The following is a 19,140-nucleotide window of genomic DNA, read 5'->3' on the forward strand; positions in this document are numbered from 1 at the left end:
TATAAATAAATCGATTAACTTATTTCATATATTTCCATTCATATCATATAATAACAGCAACCTCCCCTAGCCTCTTGAGGGCGCTGGTGCAATGAACCATGAACGTAACTTAACCATTATGAACTTAACTGAAATAGACCGTTATCATGCTGCCAACATTTCAGTCATGTTCCCTGTATCCAATAACAGTACTGAATGATAATGTTTTTTTGTGCAAAAGAAACCAGACTATTGTTATGTTTCTTCCAGCCTCGACAAATCAAGATGGCCGCGACATGATAATGGTTTATTCGAACACTCGCCATGTTCTCTTAAAACAATTGCACCCAAAGATCAAAAATCATTTCATATAAGGTTCTTTATTCAAACACTAACAATTTTTAGTGAGTGAAATGCTCTACAACAAATTCGATAAATAATTGTCATCACGTGTGTTTTGTTTTACGGAAAAAAAAATCGAAAGTGTTCATGTATTTCTCTATTGGGCTTTTGTAACCCTCATAAAAAGGCTTTCCTTTCAGTTTGCTTTTGTGCACAAACAGATCTGCTCTGAAAGCAGACTGGTTCTGGTCTTACACTAACGCAGGCGCGGATCTAGGGGTTGGGGGTTGGTCCCATAGCTCTGTCAAAACTTTTTTTTTCATAGAAATTCAAGAAAAATAATGCGAACCCCCCCCCCCCCTGCTCTGACAACCTAAAATATTATACTGGTAATAATGTCCACCTGTGTACAAAATACGGTCAGAGCTAGCTTGGTTAGGGGATATGTGTACAGTATTCTGTAATAATCGTCGGATTTGAACAGCGCCCCCATTGAAAGAGTATGGTACGAGCCACGCCCCTCCCAACCTATGGTAGCAGACCAGTAAATAAACTTCCATAGCCCCCTATGGTAAATGCTCCCACTTCAAAAATTCGGGAAAAATACTCACAACTCTCCAAGGTGTTCGAGACACACATCAAATTAAAGCTTATTTCATCATCTTTCATTTTCTGTTCAATTTAAGTGGGTCAACTGATGACTTTTAGAAGAAATTTCAATCTGAAGACGACCTCCCCTGAAAATAGTCCTGAAGCCCATCGCCATTTTGAAAAACGATGCCTACACTCCATTGCAAAATAGAGCGCTTTTAGGGTCCAAATTACATCCAATTTACACAGAACTGCAAGCTCCCAGTCCTGTGCACGGCTTCCACCCATATTTTTTACAAACCCTCAAGTTCATGGCCCACAGCATGCTCAAATACCGAAGATTTTGAGGGCATGCAAATCGCGATTCTGCCGGTGCAGGCAATTTCGGACCGATTTACTGGTCTGCACCCCTATTGATTTTTGGAGGCCAAGTGTCCGGAGAAAAAAAAACCCTGTCTACACTTGAGATTGTTTTGCTGATGCACCCCCCCCCCCTGCAAAAATTCCTGGATCCGCCCCTGTAACCGATAGCCATAGGGTGGCGGAAACCAATCTTACCGACTATTATCGGTCGCGAGTAATTTTTAAATGTGTGAGGTGATAATGGAAGTCTCATTCAACGAGAAGACTGTTTTTTGTTTGTTTCTTTTTGAAACTTGAAAACACCATGGACAGTACATGTACATATCTTCAAAGTAACCTCTTTTTTGGGGGGGGGGGGAGGGGGGAGGAAAAGTAAAGAAAGTTTTCATTTATCGACTGGACTGTATTTATGGAGATATAACCTAAACGCTGCGCATGCTGGACCAAACGTTTTACATACTGTCTTTGAAAATGTATTGTGTATACTTTCGCAATACGAAAGTTATTCACTTTTGATTTAGGTATTGGACAAAACAAACCAACCCACAGCCACATTCAAATAGGGAATACGAATTATTTGCGGTTCGAGAATAATTCACTCACGCAAGTTAGATTGTGTCCAACCACCCGATCATAATCGTTAATGTTAGGACAGGGAACCAGTTTACCCAGCGCAAAAAGGATCAGTACGTGCGCGACAGTAAGGCCAAAAAAAAAAGTCTCTGGTTCTGGTATGGAGCTTGCCCAAAAGTGGTGCGGCGACGCGGCTTTTTTTTTTTTTACCTGATTTTTTTGCTTCAAATGTCGGCTGATGACTGCAAATGGCATGAATGGTGCCCGACTTAACTTAGTGCAAATATATATGGGAGTCCAGAGAGGCCACATAAAGCTTATTCTGGACCATAACCCAATCTAAAAACACGTTAAAATTGTGCAGCAGCAGGATTCCAGTCAAACCAGTGAGTTTGGAGGTTCTGAGACATCATCTTTCATTGAAAAAAAAAACTTTTTCATTTTGCCGACGCGCATGGCTACGGCGACGCGCGCGCATACCAGAAACCGGAGACCTTTTTTTTTTGGCCTAATCCAAATATTTTTTTTTTGGGGGGGCAAAAAAAAATTGTGTCTCCCAAAAAGAGGGTCGAAAACTTATGGCGCGGGGTTCGGGGCCCGCTTTAGGGCCCCGAAATTTGTTTGGATTCTCGATGCTCTGTGGTGCGATCTGAGGCAATTTCTGACCACTTTAGCCAATGTTTTTTGAGGAAAAGATGGTGGTGTACTCATTGCCTGCCTTTATTGCGACGTCACATAAAAAAACAACAATTGGTTTCGTTTTTTGGGGGGGGGGGGCATGACCCCCTTTGCCCCCCCCCCCCCCCCCCCCTGGATCCGCCCTTGCATTGAAGTTGGAAATTCGTTGAAGGAAAAACAAATGCCGACAGTAATTTTTTTTTTTTTACAATCATACGAAATTTATCGCGGCTGAGATCTGAGAGCTGGATGTCCTGGTTCGCAAGGTAAAGCAGGCTCGTTCACTAACTTTTTGCATATGCAACAATCATGATTATAATGAATTAAGATAATGAATAAGCCTCTTTACTAATGACGTTCCAATTTGTTTACATGTGCACTTTCCTATGGAGCCAGTGGGGGTCCACGACTGAGCACCATAGGAAAGCACACACGTAAACAAAGTGTGACGTCATTGGTACGAGGCTTATTTAAGGTCATCAGGGTCAATCATGGAATATGTGATACCACATTCTCTCGAAGAAGTGGCCCTCTTCAGGATTAGAAGACTTGACCAAAGTCGATATGGCTCTCTGGTAAAAGTCCAAAGGGTGTTTTCTGATCATCTCCCGCGTGGCGGCAAAACAGGCCTTCCAGCAGTGTGGTATTGATCCTCCACGCGGCTTGTGACCGTAGATGTATTTATAAAATTCCATGAACGTAAAATCTGATGGTCTGAAATACTTATTCTTGGGCTTCAGTAAATACTTTTCACCAGCACTAATGACGTGTTTCTTGTGTACACTGTAGCCGCCTCCTTTGCTACATGGGATGCCTCGCTTTGCCTTGGAGACCGCATCCAGGGGATTTCGCCTGCAGTGTCGTTTGTGATCAGCAATCTCTCCGGGGTAAAATACGGTCACATCTGGAAGATGGTCGTAGTTGGTGATGATGTGATGCAGATAGGAGTGGCTCTCTCGACCGATGTTAGGGAGCCTCTCCCACGAGTACCACTGGGAAGTCGGCCCTGCGTCGCCCCCTTTGTGGTAGATAAATGTCCGGTTCGCGAACGGCTTAACCCAATCCAGGTTTTCCTTGTACTCGGCAACGACGATTTCATAATCCAAGGGAATTTTGCGATCCGTGTTTTTCTTGGAATTGGCGAGATTCGGATCCGTATAAGTTAACTCCGGAGTGCCATGTAGGAAATTGTCTACAGCCTCGACTCCTTGCATGAAGGAATGATCTTGCTTGCCAACCTCATATTTCCAACCTCCGAAAAGTCCACGGGAGTAGATGTCTTTGTTTTTCAGCCAAGGTTGTACCGTGTCAAGGATCGTATCCCTTTAAAGTGAAGGGACGGGATACCCATGCTCCAGGCGACGGTAGTGCTTGGAGACTACCATATCAGCTGTGATAAACCCGTACATGACTAACGATTGAATGGATTCTTTAATCAAGTTTTCTCTACTCCAATACGCTGGATTAGAACTTTTCTGCGGTTCGGCTATTTCGCACATGAGAGACCAGTACGCTCTCGCTTTAGGTACATGGTCATCTGAATAATTGGAGAACATAGTCACGCGGTAGAACGGAGAATCAGAATCCGGGAGGTACAACCAAGATTTATCAGCGAGGGTCTTCGGTGGTTGGCCTTTGAGACCGACGCCTACGACGTGAGTGTGTGTGTAGACTAGCTGGGATGCTAGCTCCTGCATCTGCTCCAAAGACTGATCACGACTCTTCAAAACCCAGTCAAAATGTCCAGGGGAATCGTTGATATCAGAGTATCGTATTCCAAAGCGTATTTAGATTCCATTGCATCTCCTCTTTCAATGGATATTATTTTCTGGTCAATATCAATACCGGTTACCTTTTCGTGAAATTTGAACCAGTGGCTTGGAAGCTGTTTTGCAACTGACTGCCAAATTCCACCAGTTCCATTATATTTGGGGAAACGGAAGAAACGGTTCGGTCCCCACTCGGAATCCTTGGTGTAAGTCCCGTTTATATCCACCTCTTTAATCTTGGTCTTGATCTCTTCAATGTCTGGTACGGCAACCCGCTCACCATCCCAGGCCGAGTTCATTTTCTTGGGGTCGACCGTCCACATTTTCGGGTTGTATTTCCTCATATAGACGTCAGCGAGACCCACTCCGAATTTCTGCAGCAGCCACTCGTCAAAATTTGTGGGTTTACGGGTGACGGGATTTTTGGCAATCTCTTCTAATCCTTGCAGGCTTTTTTGCTGATCCATTTTATCCATGACGTGGATATTGTTCTGAACTGGACAAGGAATGAATCTCTTGTTCTGATCTGATCCTTTCATGAAGGCAAATGAAGACCTGCGCCGGTAGTTCCACTCGGGTACTGCCATGTTCAGGACTCGATCGAAGTAGGTATAATGGGAGAAGACGACATGAAATCCATCGTCCCAGAGAAAGCCTTTATCATCCCTAACAGACGAGGCTCGGCCTCCTGGTTTGCCTAGCTCTTCCAGGATAGTGACCACGCTGTTGTTGATCCCTTGCCCGAAATCGTGGAGTCTTTTAGCAGCACCCAGAGCGGTGGGTCCGGAGCCAATGATGACTATTCTGTGTTGTTTCTTCGATTCCCTGGAAGTTTCTTGGTCATCGATTTCCGATGGCAGCCGCGTAGTTTGGTTACCGTTTGAACCTCTTCTGCCTTCTGCAGCATCTCGAGGGCCTGTTGATGTGTCACTGAGAGTTCGGATGTTTTTGCTGTTCTTTAGATCCACGTGGGAGCGGATAACTGGAGTTGGAAAGATAGCTGTGGATAAGAAATAAACAAGATCTTTTTCAGACGAAAATATGTTTGACCTTAATGTACTCAGGTACATTTTTTTTCAGAAGAAATATCATTCCAGCAACTGACTATCCTAAATATGTTATACTTTCGTTTTAGTCCACAAATTTCTAACCGAGCCTTCCTATCTTACACTAACTCCTGTGTTTTTAAGGCTATCCGATTTCCCAACATCATGAATTGCTTAACCCGTACACTGGGGTAAACATAAATGAGAAAACAATTTTTCTTTTTAAAAAATTAGTCCAAATTAAGTTTGCACAGTCACTCTGTGAGATAGGTAACAAGTGTAATTCACTAGTGACAGTAAGTGAGATAGGGAACCAGTCTAATTCTCATGTCACAGTCAGTCCGTGAGATGGGTAACCAGTCTAATTCACTAGTGACAGTAAGTGAGACAGATAACCAGTCTAATTCACTAGTGACAGTAAGTGAAATAGGTAACCAGTCTAATTCTCAAGTCACAGTCAGTCCGTGACAGTGGCGTAGCCACCGGGGGGGGGGGGGGGGGGGGGGGGGGGGGGGCGACCGCCCCCCATGAAACCTTGTCGCCCCCCCCCCCCCAGTCGCCCCCCCCCCCCCCACACACACTGAGATTTTGAGTTTCTAAAAAAATTATCATTGATCTACATGACGCCATGGGCCCTATTATGTACTAAAATGTATCTTTTGCTTAGAAAATATTGGTTAAAGTGTTCAGAAATTGCCTCAGATAGCACCACAGAGCATTTAGAATTCTATAGCTCAGAATTCTGGTAGCTGATTCAATGACTCCAACCTCGAAAACAATGTTCACAATATGCCTTTAACTGAAAAACCCTCGAAAATTTTGTTTAAATTATTATCTTTTGTGCTAAGATAATTATTGGTTAAAGTGGTAAGAAATTGCCTCAGATCACACCACAGAGCATCGAAAATCCATTTTTTTCCGGGGCCCTTAAGCGGGCCCCGAACCCCACGCCAATAGCTCAGAATACCGATAGCTGATTCAATGTCTCCAACCTCAAAAACGATGTTCAAATAATTATCTTTTGCCAAGAAAATATTAGTTAAAGCATGGAGGAAAGTCGTAGGAAATTGCTTCAAATCACACCACAGAACATCTAGAATCCATTTTTTTCCGGGGCACTTAAGCGGGCCCCGAACCCCATGCCGTAAGGGCTTCGCGCTTGCAACAGTAATGATCAAGGTATTCCCCCCCCCCCACTTTTGAGAAGCGATTGACGCCCCTGCTTGACGCCCCCCCCCCCCATGAAATGTTCCAGCCCCCCCCCAGCGCCCCCCCCCCCCCCCCCCCCCCCCCCCCCACTGAACAATTCCTGGCTACGCCACTGGTCCGTGAGATAGGTAACCAGTCTAATTCACAAGTGACAGTCTGTCATTGAGACAGATAACCAGTTTGATGAGACAAGTTACAGTCAGTCAGTGAGATAGGGAACCAGTTTAGTTCTCAATTCACAGTCAGTCAGTGAGATAGGTAACCAGTCTAATTCTCAAGTCACAGCCAGTCCGTGAGTTAAGGTGGTCGACATCTCCCTATTTAGACTCAGAAGTACGATTGTAATATGTTTTAAAACTTTAATTTTGGTTCGGAAATACTCCTTGTAAATAATACAAGGAAATTAAATTAGGCTTTCTACGTTTTCCGTGTTATATCCAGAGATTTTTTTTGTAAATTTGTCCAAGAACTTGCACAAAAACAATTATGTGCTTCTAACGCCTCCCCCAAGTAGTTAAAGTCAATTGCCTTTAGCCTAGGTGAGTAATATAGCAAGATGAAGTATATAGTTTAGCTCTTTCTAAAGCATGTCATAATCTAGTGAGAGAAAATCCTTAGGACCGGTATTTGGTCACATTTTTGAAAGTAAAAAAAATAAGAAAAAAAACAAAAAACACTTCCCACTCGTTTCACTGGTGGCATGACGGGAAAGTACAAAGTGCCGACATAATGTCTACTGGGGCAGCTATGTAGGGGTAAACCCTCAGGCCCATTCCCAGCCAAAAAATTGAGATATATCTTGCCACCCCTGTCGCAAATCCGGGATGGGGGGGTCGTTCAGCCGCTGACTAATGTTATGATACTATAGGTTTTCCCGGACAATTTCGGAAAATGTGCGTTTGAATTTGTAAAACATAAATTCAATTTGGCGCCGAGTTTGAGAACGACGTACATCCTGGTTTCATTTTCGCAATAACTAGCATTCAATTTCATTTTGCATCAATCAAATGAATGAATGTGCGTAGCGTTTCATTTAAGGGATTACAAATACGTGATTAGGTTTTCGGTTTGACGTATGAGTTGCCGATTATTACGAATGTGCAATCCAATCCGCAGAAAATCGATTGTCTATTGTGACATGGGCTGAATTGAACATTCTTTTTCATTTGTTACAATTTAAATTCGCATTTTCTGCATTCAATTTAAATAAATTTTAAAGGCCTATACAAATCATGATACAACTTTGATTCATTAATTAATCAATGTATGCCCTATTGATCATTAATGTGTTTGTTCTTATATACACAAAGGCCTATGTGAAATGTAGGCAAATGAAATGTGAAAATGATATAAATATGACCAATATGAAATCAATAAAAATAATCTTGTAGCCATATTATTGAAACTGTAAAGGGACACATCACGTGCCATGTTACATAGGATCTGCATGGGGACTTTTGTTGGTTCATTGTCTTAGTTGTATTTTAATTTCTTTATGTATTTCTTAAGGTTCTCTCTCGTCTTATCAGTTCGATTGTCTATCCTTCAATGACCTGTCCACCATGACATCGAGGGAGATATGTCTGAGAATGGTTGTACCAGGCGGTGCATTTCGCAGGTGTCACCTCCAATGTTGAGTGCAGCCACCTCCTGGAGACGGAGGGATCTCCAGACTTGCAGGTTCACACCAGCTTGGACTCTTGCGTCTTGGTCTCCAAATCTGTCCTGCCATTCAGGAAGCCCCAGCGTGTGCTTCACTCCCGCCTTGAAAGCCGAGTGCGCCATTTCCGTAGGATTTAAGAATGACGAGTATGGGGGCAGCAACTTGATGGTGAAATTGCCGGCATCAGGGGGTAGTTGGGCTCGGATATGAGGACGAGCGTTGTCATATTATCAGATATATGCGTTCGCCTGCCGGGAATAACATACCGCATTCTTGTACAGTCGTCGCTAAGAAATCCTCAAAAGTCGCTCTCGTCACAGTCTCTGATGATATTCTGTCAAACCTCACCAGAAATAGCAAACGTGATGTTGACTTGCTTGCCTCTCTGGCCATGGACGACACGCCTTGCTGGCTCTCCACGAGGAGCGCGACCATAAGACCGACGGGTCCATACGTTATACCCAGTCTCGTCAATGTACACAGTGTGGCCAAGGACACAAACCTGAAGAAACCAATTTCCAAATATGACTAATATGCGTGGCTCATTCCTCTGTTCTGGAACATCTTCCGCTAGTTTAAGAGTTATAAGCATACCATCTAGAGTTCTAGCGATGGTACTAGTGGTAACGAAGGGCTTATCGGGAAGATCAGCTCGCAGTTGAGTATTGAGTTGACGCAAAGTTAGAAGGGGGTTGTCATCTAGATATCCTTGAAGGACATCTCTCATGTCGTCGTCAACCTTCTGGTTTATGGGTCCTCCTTTCGGCAGCTTGTTACGACGACCATCCCGAAGATATACGCCAACGATTGATCTGGCCGTTGAGTGCTTCTGCTACCTGCAGATAGTCAGCGTCGTCAGCCTCAAAGGCATCGATGAGGCGATTTCGGTCAACGTCCGAGATTCGTCGGTATCTCCCTCTTGCAGCCATTATTGGATATTTAAGGACTATGTGAACTGAGACTCTTGGCTATATGATGCGATTGTGGCAAATGCTGAGCAGAAAAAGATTTTCCTAAGGTTAGATTTTTATATAGGATTTATTACAATAGCTGGTATGTTTCAAAAGACTACACCTCTTGGTTTTAGCTCAATCATCATGAATATTCAAAAATTCAATCATTCAATCAAGCTTTCCTCAAATGTTACTTTAACACATAAATGAATTCCAATGCTTGACCAGGCATACGTTAAATAACACTGCGAGGGAAATCGGCTGTACATTTAGCGAAAAAGATTGATGACAAATTAAAAGGAAAATAGGATTGCGGATGTGCCTTCGATTTCGCGCTAAAATGAAATGTCAATACACTAAATGCAGTGCACATTCGGGAAATCGTACGCTGATTTTTTACGACTGAATGCACCTTCACGGAAAAAGAATTATCATTTGTTAAATAGAAACAGAGATTTGGAAGGTTCATTCTATTTCGCACGAAAACGAATGCTTCTTTTACAAATTCGTGTACACATTTTCCGAAATTGTCCGGGAAAACCTATAGTAAAATGGGGCCAAAGGGATAATAAATGAAATGCTTAATTTCCTTGACCTATTCTCGAATTGCCTTTAGCCCCATAAATGTGGCCAACTTACTGGACTACCGCTGTAAATAAAGGCCACACTTGGAACATGCATGTATTGAAAATGTAGAACTTTGTTTAGTTTTTCATTTTTACATTTAGACTTCGTAGTTTATTTGCGCTTTTAGAAGCGAACTCACCCTCTTTTTAGCGATATAATAGAAATCCGTTCTTTTCAGACGTCCACTTTCGTGTAATTTCCAGGTTCGTTTGTACACGTTTGCACACGTCTATAAGTACCAACATCGAAAAGATCACGCGCGTGCTGGATCGTTTCTGCTGTTAGTCAAGTAAACTTGAGTCAAGGCGCATGTGGTAACCCGGACACCCGAGTACAGGAAATCGTTGGCTCCGTGCGCCGCCAGCGAATTTCCTTTCCGTAGGCGGGATGCTCCAAAGTCATGAATAATTCAATAGTTTCGGTCGGATCAGTATGCTTATTCATGAAACAGAATAATGATGTCAAGAGCATTGATGTTATTTAGTACCACACAGTAGCGCGTGATGAGATTTGGATGCAAAGATCCCTGGTTCGAATTCACGTCGTCGCTGCTCATTTTCATTGATTGTTTTTCTTCTATGAATTTGTAGTTGAGATTACACGAAAAATTACACGAAAAATAGACGTCTGAGAAAGGCCAGACTTCTTTTGTATCGCCATTTAGAGGGTGAGTGTGCTTCTAAAGCGTAAATTAACTACAAACAAAATCTAAATGTAAAAATGGAAAATTGACAAAGTTCTACATTTACGGCACAAGTGTAGCCCTTATTTACGGATGTATTCCAGTAAGTTGGCCACATTTATGGGGCTAGAATTGCCTTATGGTGCAGGAGAAAGCATCGTAGAGCATGACCCAGACCCCTGGCAGGGCATTCGGCACGCTCTTGACTCACCCCTCCCTTTATATCAAACACACCCCTCGTTTCTTGAAAGCTAGATCCACCCCTACACCCAGGTTCTATACACGAAAATATACGGACCACGCAATTCATTTTTACCTGGACTATATTTCAAATTGTTGTTGTTTCTCCTTCAAAGACCGTCCCCAATTGTTAATGCAGAACAAACGACGCTGCGGACGGTTGCTGTCTTTTTGCATCCTGCATGGTCCTGATGTTCCAGCAGGCGAGTTTTAGAGTCTTGTTTTTACTTTTAGAGTCTGGTTTTTACTCCTTACTGCTAAACAATTTACTCAACAGGAAACAAAAATACATCATGAAGTAAATCAATAAGTGGAAACCTACCTCCTCTTCCAGGAAGCATCCTGCCGTCCATATTCCAAATCACGATCGACACGAACAACAAAACTGCCATCACTGACGTTAGGGAGACGAACACACGATTAAACCTGCCTGCCATGCCGAGTATTTCTTAAATAATATCTACTAATCAATCTTAAAGTTTCCTCTGTGGTGACAGATAAATGTAAACAAGAATCTGAAATGCGAAACACTGATTAATCCGAGACCAAATATTTATACATCACAGAACCAAATCGAAACACTCGCCCACTACATACGTTGGAGCTTGTGGTCGGTTCTACCTTACAAATCTAGAAAGGCAGCATACGACTGGTTCATTTGCTTATCAATAAATTATTTGTCCTTGTCCGTTCATCGCTATTGAAATATTCATCCTTGGCGGGTAGGCTGCCATGCAGTGATTGAATGCCCGAATGAGCACGATAACAAAACTACTCTCTGGTTACACTCTAAAAAAGCATTAGTCAGATTTGACTAGAAACCAGTCAAATTTGACTAGCCATTCAGGGTCAGCTGGGTGCAACTGAAAATCAGTCAATCTGACTAAATTTTTCCAGTCAGTATTATTGACTTTGGAAAAATAGTTATGCAAGAAACTGAAATTGGAGTCGAACCCAACTACTTTTTCTAGTCAAAATATGAAGCTTTGCATGTTTAACTAAATTCCTAGTCAATTTTCAATAACTAGGAAAACCAGTCAATATTTTGACTAAGTTGTTTTTAGAGTGTATGGGAAAGGTTGACATCTGTGTCAAAAAAGGAAATCGTAGATTCATAGAAATGCGACCCCCCCCCCTCCCGGTCTGACACCTAAAATTGAAACTGGTAATAATGTCGGCCTGTGCACAAAATACAGACAGAGCCAACTTGGTTAGGGGGTATTTGTACTCTATAATGTGCATGTATCTGTAATATAGGCTAGTGTAAATAATCGTGGATTCAAACAGCGCCCCCATTGAAAGTATGGCACGATCCCCCTCTTCCCCACCCCCCCCCCCCCCCATTCCTGGATCCGCCCCTGCGTGGGAAATGTTTACACTTATCAGAAGTTGGAAGGGTGGACAAAACAGTACGCCCTCCTCTAAAATGTTCTTTATAAACAAAGAAAAACGTTAGCTTTTAATCATTTTGGACTCTTCAAGTGTTATTTAAGATACGATTCAATAGGTTAATTTAAGATTCGATTTCCAAAAAAATTAAACCAAAACAACCACACCTTCTGATCGAAACATATCGAAACTTGAAGAAAACAATTCATTCCTTTATTTTTCATTTGCAAACAAGTAAAATGCAGGGAGTCTCAAACCGCCATGAAATTGTATGAAATAATATAACGAATAATGATTTTACTAATTTTCAAATTTTTTTCCAATTTTTAATTTAAGAACTTTCGAATATTTCTGTAATTGTTTTTTGTCTTTTACAGACTCTAAATCAACTGAAAGTCCTGCCACAATATAATACATTCAATTTAGAAACTTAAGAGATACACTAAGAGTTTGTGAACCTTTACTTGTGTTTGAAATGAAAAAAGTTGTTTCTGAGATAAGGCCAAAAAAAAAAAGTCGGTCTCTGGTCAGCGCGCGCGTCGCTTTTAAGCATGCGCGTCGATCTTTTTTTTTTTCCAAAATGTTCCGCGGTAGCTCCAACAGCGCCCTCTATTTCCGCATCTCCTCATTTTTTTTTACCAAAGAGCACCAAGGAATGGGAAATTGCACCAAGGCAAATGATCGAAAGCACCAAGGCAAATTATGGAGGCCACCAATGTACATGAGGACACCAAAAAAGCAAAATAGTACCCACCTTGTCTGTACAATCCAAGCTGAAGAAAAAAAAAAAAAAAGGAAAAAAAAAAAAAAAAAGCCGCGTGGCCGCGTCAATTCCGGAACTTTGGTCTGACCAGAGACCGAATATTTTTTTTTTGGCCTAACGTCGCGTCGAATGCGCCTATCAATTGTTCCCCCTCCCCCGGGCTGTCCCACCCAAGTCGTGGGGATTGTAACTTTTGAAGTGACAAAATCCCCACACCTCGGGTAAAACTTAAATGACAATCCCTGACCATGCCCCGACATAGATACGTGGGGCGCACTAGTGATTGACTCTCATGTAGTACGCCAATGGTAACAATGTAATTTGAGCGACCAAAACCCCCTCCCTGGGGCATGAAAAACGAGACAAAATCCCGACCTCGGACCTGGGTTAGCGCGAGGGGGGGGGGGGACATTATGATAGGCGCACAAATAAAATAAGGCACTTGCTGTTCCTAAACATGGCCTAAACTCAACAGAAAAAGTTAGTAGTGATCCCTTACTATGGAACAGCTATCTCTTTCGTCATTCGAAAATATTTATAAAGGGACTGAAATCACCCATGATAAAGTGAGTGATTAGTGCGTCTTCTATCACTAAGTCTTAATCCAAATGATAGTCTGATTCCCTATACATGATGATCCCTGACGTCTCCTAATACATGGTAGGTCAGGTAGCCGTTACAATCAAAATGGGGTCTACCCGATGTTCCCTAATACCTATGTTCCCCAATACCGATGTTTCCCGAAATCCTTAGGATTAGGGTTACGGTTAGGGCTATGGTTAGGGTAAGGATTTCTGGGAACATCGGTATTGGGGAACATAAGTATTAGGGAACAAAGGTATTAGGAAACATAGGTATGCACCCATTCAAAACGCACAACTTAACCCAGCAAAGCCCTATCCTTGTGAGCGGCTAGTATATTTGCACTTACATGTACTTGAGGCACATCGCCTAGATGATAAATGTACTAAGCATTACGCCTATGTGAAAAAAAACAAATTAGGAGTAACAATAACATGCATGATAGGCATTATGTTGGTGAACACAACTATTTAACACTTAAACATACCCGAGTGTCAACCGAAAATAGCTATGAAAATGTCGCTTTTTTCCGTTCTGGTCGTATCATTTTCGCACCTACCTAAGTCTGAACACAGACTCAAAATGGCAGGTCATTTAAAGTCTGATACTGGCCAGCGCGTGGATTCTCAGAATGACCTATGACATGAGGGTCAATTTAAATATCTACGCGCGTACCAATAGGGTGCTGCGTTTAGCGTGACGCGCGAGTGTACAAGAGAAGTAGGCCAGTCAAACTAGACACAGCCAATATCGCAAATAATATGTTAAAAGCACTAGGACCGTTGCATATACCACTGATCTCTATATAAAGACTGGATATAGCGGATGCCCATACACCAGCCACATAGTTGAAATTGCATTTTGACCAGTTCGGCCCGGTCTTACAAAAATGGCTTCCGATATGTGAATGTTCTACGCGTTATGTAGACCTTTCTATCGCCGACGCGTGGTTGGCACATTTTGCCAACCACGGGTTGCCAAATTATGGAAGGTCCAACACTGCAAAAATGGAGAATAAACATTAATGATCATAACCAAAATAGTATTTGATGCTGAAAATACAAAATTATCAACAAACGCTACAAGTGACAATCATCAGGGTTTATCGTTGAACCTGACCACAATCCCTCGAAGTAGTGAGCCTCCTCCGAGTTTGAGGAATTACCGTGAGTCGAAATCGCTCTCTGGTAAAACTCCAAAGGGTGTCGACTTATCATCTCCCTCGTGGCGGAAACACAGGCCTTCCAGCACTGTGGTATTGACTGTCTGCGTGGCTTATGACCGTAAATGTATTCATAAAATTCCATGAACGTAAAATCTGATGGTCTGAAATACTTATTCTTGGGCTTCAGTATAGTACTTATCACCGGCACTAATGACGTATTTGTGGTGTACATTGTAGCTACCTACTTTACTACATGGGGTGCCTCGCTTTGCCTGGGATACCGCATCCAGGGGATTTCGCCGGCAGTGTCGTTTGTGATCAGCAATCTCTCCGGTCACATCTGGAAGATGGTTATAGTTGGTGATGATGTGATGCAGATAGGAGTGACATTCTCGACCAATGTTAGGGAGCCTCTCCCACGAGTACCACTGGGAAGTCGGCCCTGTGTCGCCCCCTTTGTGATAGATAAATGTCCGGTTCGCGAACGGCTTAACCCAATCCAGGTCCTCCTGGTACTGGGCAACGACGATCTCATAATCCAACGGAATTTTGTGATCCGTGTTTTTCTTGGAATTGGCGAGATTCGGATCCGTGTAAGTTAACTCCGGAATGCCATGTAGGAAGTTGTCTACAGCCTCGACCCCTTGCATGAAGGAATTATCTTGATTTCCAACCTCGTATCTCCACCCTCCAAACCGTCCACGGGAGTAGATGTCTTTGGTTTTCAGCCAAGGTTGTATCGTGTCAAGGAGTATATCTCTTTTAAGTGAAGGGACAGGATATTCGTGGTCCAAGTGCTTGGAGACTACCACATCAGCTGTGATAAACCCGTACAAGACTAAATAGATAGAAATAGATTCTGTTATCAAGTTTTCTCTACTCCAATATGTTGGATTAGAACTTGTCTGTGGTTCAGCTATTTCGCACATAAGCGACCAATATGCTCCCGCTTTAGGTACATGGTCATTTGAATAATTGGAAAATATTGTCACACGGTAGAACGGAGAATCCGAATCTGGGAAATACACCCAAGATTTATCAGCGAGCGTCTTGGGTAGGTGACCGGTGAGGCCGACGCCTACGATGTGAGTGTGTGTGTTAACCAGCTGGGATGCTAATTCTTCCACCTGCTCCAAAGACGAATCATGACTCTTCAAAATACTGGTAAACAATTTCCAGAGTAATCGTCGATATCAGAGTATCGTATACTAAAGTGTACTTAGATTTTACATTTTGTTCCCTTTCTACAGTGATAATTTTTCTATCAATATCAACACCTGTAACTTTTTCGTGAAATCTGAACAAGTGGCTTAGAAGCATTCTTGCAACTGACTGCCAAATTCCACCAGTTCCATTATATTTGGGGAAACGGAAGAAACGGTTCGGCCCCCATTCGGAATCCTTGGCCTCTATCCCGTTGTCCACCTCTTTAATCTTGGTCTTGATTTCTTCAATGTCTGGTACGGCAACTCTCTCGCCAACCCAGACTGAGTTCATTTCCGTGGTGTTACCCGTCCATATTTTCTGGTTGTATTTCCTCATAAAGACGTCAGTCAGACCCACTCCGAATTTCTGCAGCAGCCACTCGTCAAAATTTGTGGGTTTACGGGTGATGGGGTTTTTGGTAATCTCCTCTAATCCTATCAGGCTTTTCTGCTGATCAATTTTATCCATGACGTGGATGTTGTTCTGAACTGGATAAGGAATGAATCTCCTCTTGTCATCTGATCCTTTCATGAAGGCAAATGACGCCCTGCGCCGGTAGTTCCACTCGGTACCGCCATGTTCAGAACTCGATCAAAGTAGGTGTAATGGGAGAAGTCGACGTGAGCTCCGATGTCGCAGTCCCAGAGAAAGCCTTTATCATCCCTGACAGCCGAAGCTAGGCCTCCTGGCTTGCCTTGCATTTCCAGGATAGTAATCACGCAGTTATTTTGTCCCTGCCTGAGATCGTATAGTCTCATCGCAGCTCCCAGAGCGGTAGGTCCGGAGCCGATGATGACGATTCGTTGTTCCCTCGGTTCCTCGATTGTTTTATCGGTTACAGATGCCAAATGGGTGACTTTGTTAGTGCTTGAATCCCGCTGGCCCTCTGCAGCACCTCCAATGCCTTTTAATGGGTTGCTGAAGCTTGGGATATCCTTACGGTTCTTTCTTTCTTCGTGAAAGCGGCAGATTGGAGCTGAAAATGTGGCGGTGAATATGAAAGGAAGAGTGTTCACATTAAGACTAAAGACTTTAAAATGACACTCTACCTTAGATAATCGACTCGACCGGACTACATATTTATTTCATTTGTTTAGCTAACTTAGGACTTTGTCTTCTAGTTTTACAGTTGGTTTCTCTAATGATTGGTTCAAGTTAGGGATTGGTTCAAGTTAGTTGTTGTATGGCTTTTGTCGTTGGGGGGCGGGGTCAAGTGCTCGCAAATTAGGGTGGCCCGGCCCCACCCCCCCCCCCCCCCCCGGTTGAGACACGACATCACTGGATAATCAAACTTTTCAATTTCATTCCACATGTGACAGTCGGCCAAATATACCGAACACAGATCAGGATCTTCACCAATTTAATTATAGCAGTGGATATTTGGCAGGCACCGGTTTCCTTTTAGTTAACGTTATTCATGGAGGGGATGGAGGCTTGCTGTGATTGGCTGATATCATATTGCGTCATATTGGTGAAACGCTAGTTGGCAGAAGGAATCAAAGAAGACCTCCCGCAAACTAACATTTACTAACAGTAACAGAAAGCCGGCGCGGCTCAAATCATATTTGAGCAAACCAAAGAAAGTGAAAATAACGTTTACTAAAAGAAAGCCGGCACCGGTCAAATATCCACTGCCTTTAATTGTCGGGTTTTCCCGTTTAAACGAACGATCAACTGAAAGCGTTCTCTTGACTATCTCTTAGGGAGCCAAAGAAGAGAAAATGACTCGGTCTGCCACTGGACTGTTTGAAGAACATTTCAATCATCATTATGGCTAATTATCTATAACTTTTTTTTTAAATGTACTTTCTTGTCATTAATTTTCGAGGTCTGTACCCGTCATTTATTTTGTCATAGTCTTCTCAATATACACGGTGTATAAAAAAGGAAACGCAGATATAATGTAAATTATAAAAAAAAGCCTTATAAATACTTTCAAATAAGTTAAAAATCATATGAAACGCCCATTGGCGCACCCAGGATTTGGCTTTTGGGGGGGGGGGGGGGGGCTCACACATTTTTTTTTTTCAAATTTGTTAGAAGGTATTTTTTTTTTTAAATGTTGCCCAAATGTTTTGGCAGCAGACAAAAAATGGGTTTTTTGGGGGAGGGGGAGGGGCGGACTATTTTGGCGTCGGTGGCGCCACTTACACCCCTATTATACTACTCGAAAATAGGCCACATACATATCACCCAGGTCAAATCGTGGGACTAAAAACAAATAATATTTGTATTGTTATTAATCATTTCTGGTAATGAGACAAAGGATTCCTCAAAAGCGCCCTAGGCACTGTAGCTCGCAAGCCTGAAGAAACCTGTGGAGAGAAGACAACGAGAAGAATTTACAGTTTTAGAGGTGGGAGGAAAAGCCCAGAAGAATATTCTGGGGAAAACCCACGGAATCAGGCAGGGACTGAAAACCCAATCCACATATTGGCCCAGGCGGGATTCGAACCCGGGTCACAGCGGTGGAAGGCGAGGAAAGTACCGCTACGCCAACCTGACTCCCCGAATTGAAAACCTCTGGGGGGGGGGGGTTCAACCCCCCCCCCCCATCTTTGAGGGCTTATTTTATATTTTAATTCAGTAGCAATGAATGCACACAAGGTTCCAGCAAAAAAAAGGCATTGGCCTCTGAGATGGCTGCTATACGCATGTTGTAAAGTCATATTTAGAAAATCGCCCAAAGCGTCGAATGATATCGAACCTCCCCCTCCCTCTGGACTAAACGCAGGATAGTACATGTATAGGACTCTGTGTAAGTGGCCCACGTGACCCGGCCTACACCCGGGTATCGGGAAGTCCGCGTCGCCATTGCAGTAGGCAAAGAACGTATAGCGTCGCGCAAACTAGGTAAGAGGCAAGCCTTCAATGTTGTGATGGACGGCAAAACTCTGAGAAAAACGCGAAGCCAACACCTATTGTGATTGGCAGACATTGGTTGGTGCACTGTATAATTATAGCGTTGAATGGCTGCTGTCATTTTTGTTACGTGCGTAGGAGACAAAAAACGTCTTTTTATTCAAATTAGGTTTTGCCCTTCACCGACGTTTTAAACACTGTATACTCAGTGTGTTACCTTCCGAGTGAAAGATGGGGAAAAAATCACTCTGGTGGGACTCGAACCCACGACTTCCTGCTTTCTAGTGCAGATGTCTTACCACTCGACCACCGAGCTATTCACGGGATCGGTTGGCTGGTTCGAATCTGATGTACATATAGCAGCGAGTACTGCATAAACTATTATAAGATGGAATTTTGCGTCGGGGTGATATAAATCAAATTAGGTTTTGCCCTTCACCGACGTTTTAAACACTGTA

General features: G+C 42.9%; 1 pseudogene; it reads right to left on the reverse strand.

The window, feature by feature from the left end:
• Window positions 1-2,719: 2,719 nt before the first annotated feature.
• Window positions 2,720-17,663, reverse strand: LOC119735254 (annotated as a pseudogene).
• Window positions 17,664-19,140: the final 1,477 nt, after the last annotated feature.

Source organism: Patiria miniata, unplaced genomic scaffold (assembly GCF_015706575.1).
Source record: "Patiria miniata isolate m_02_andy unplaced genomic scaffold, ASM1570657v1 HiC_scaffold_29, whole genome shotgun sequence".
NCBI classification, from domain to species: domain Eukaryota; kingdom Metazoa; phylum Echinodermata; class Asteroidea; order Valvatida; family Asterinidae; genus Patiria; species Patiria miniata.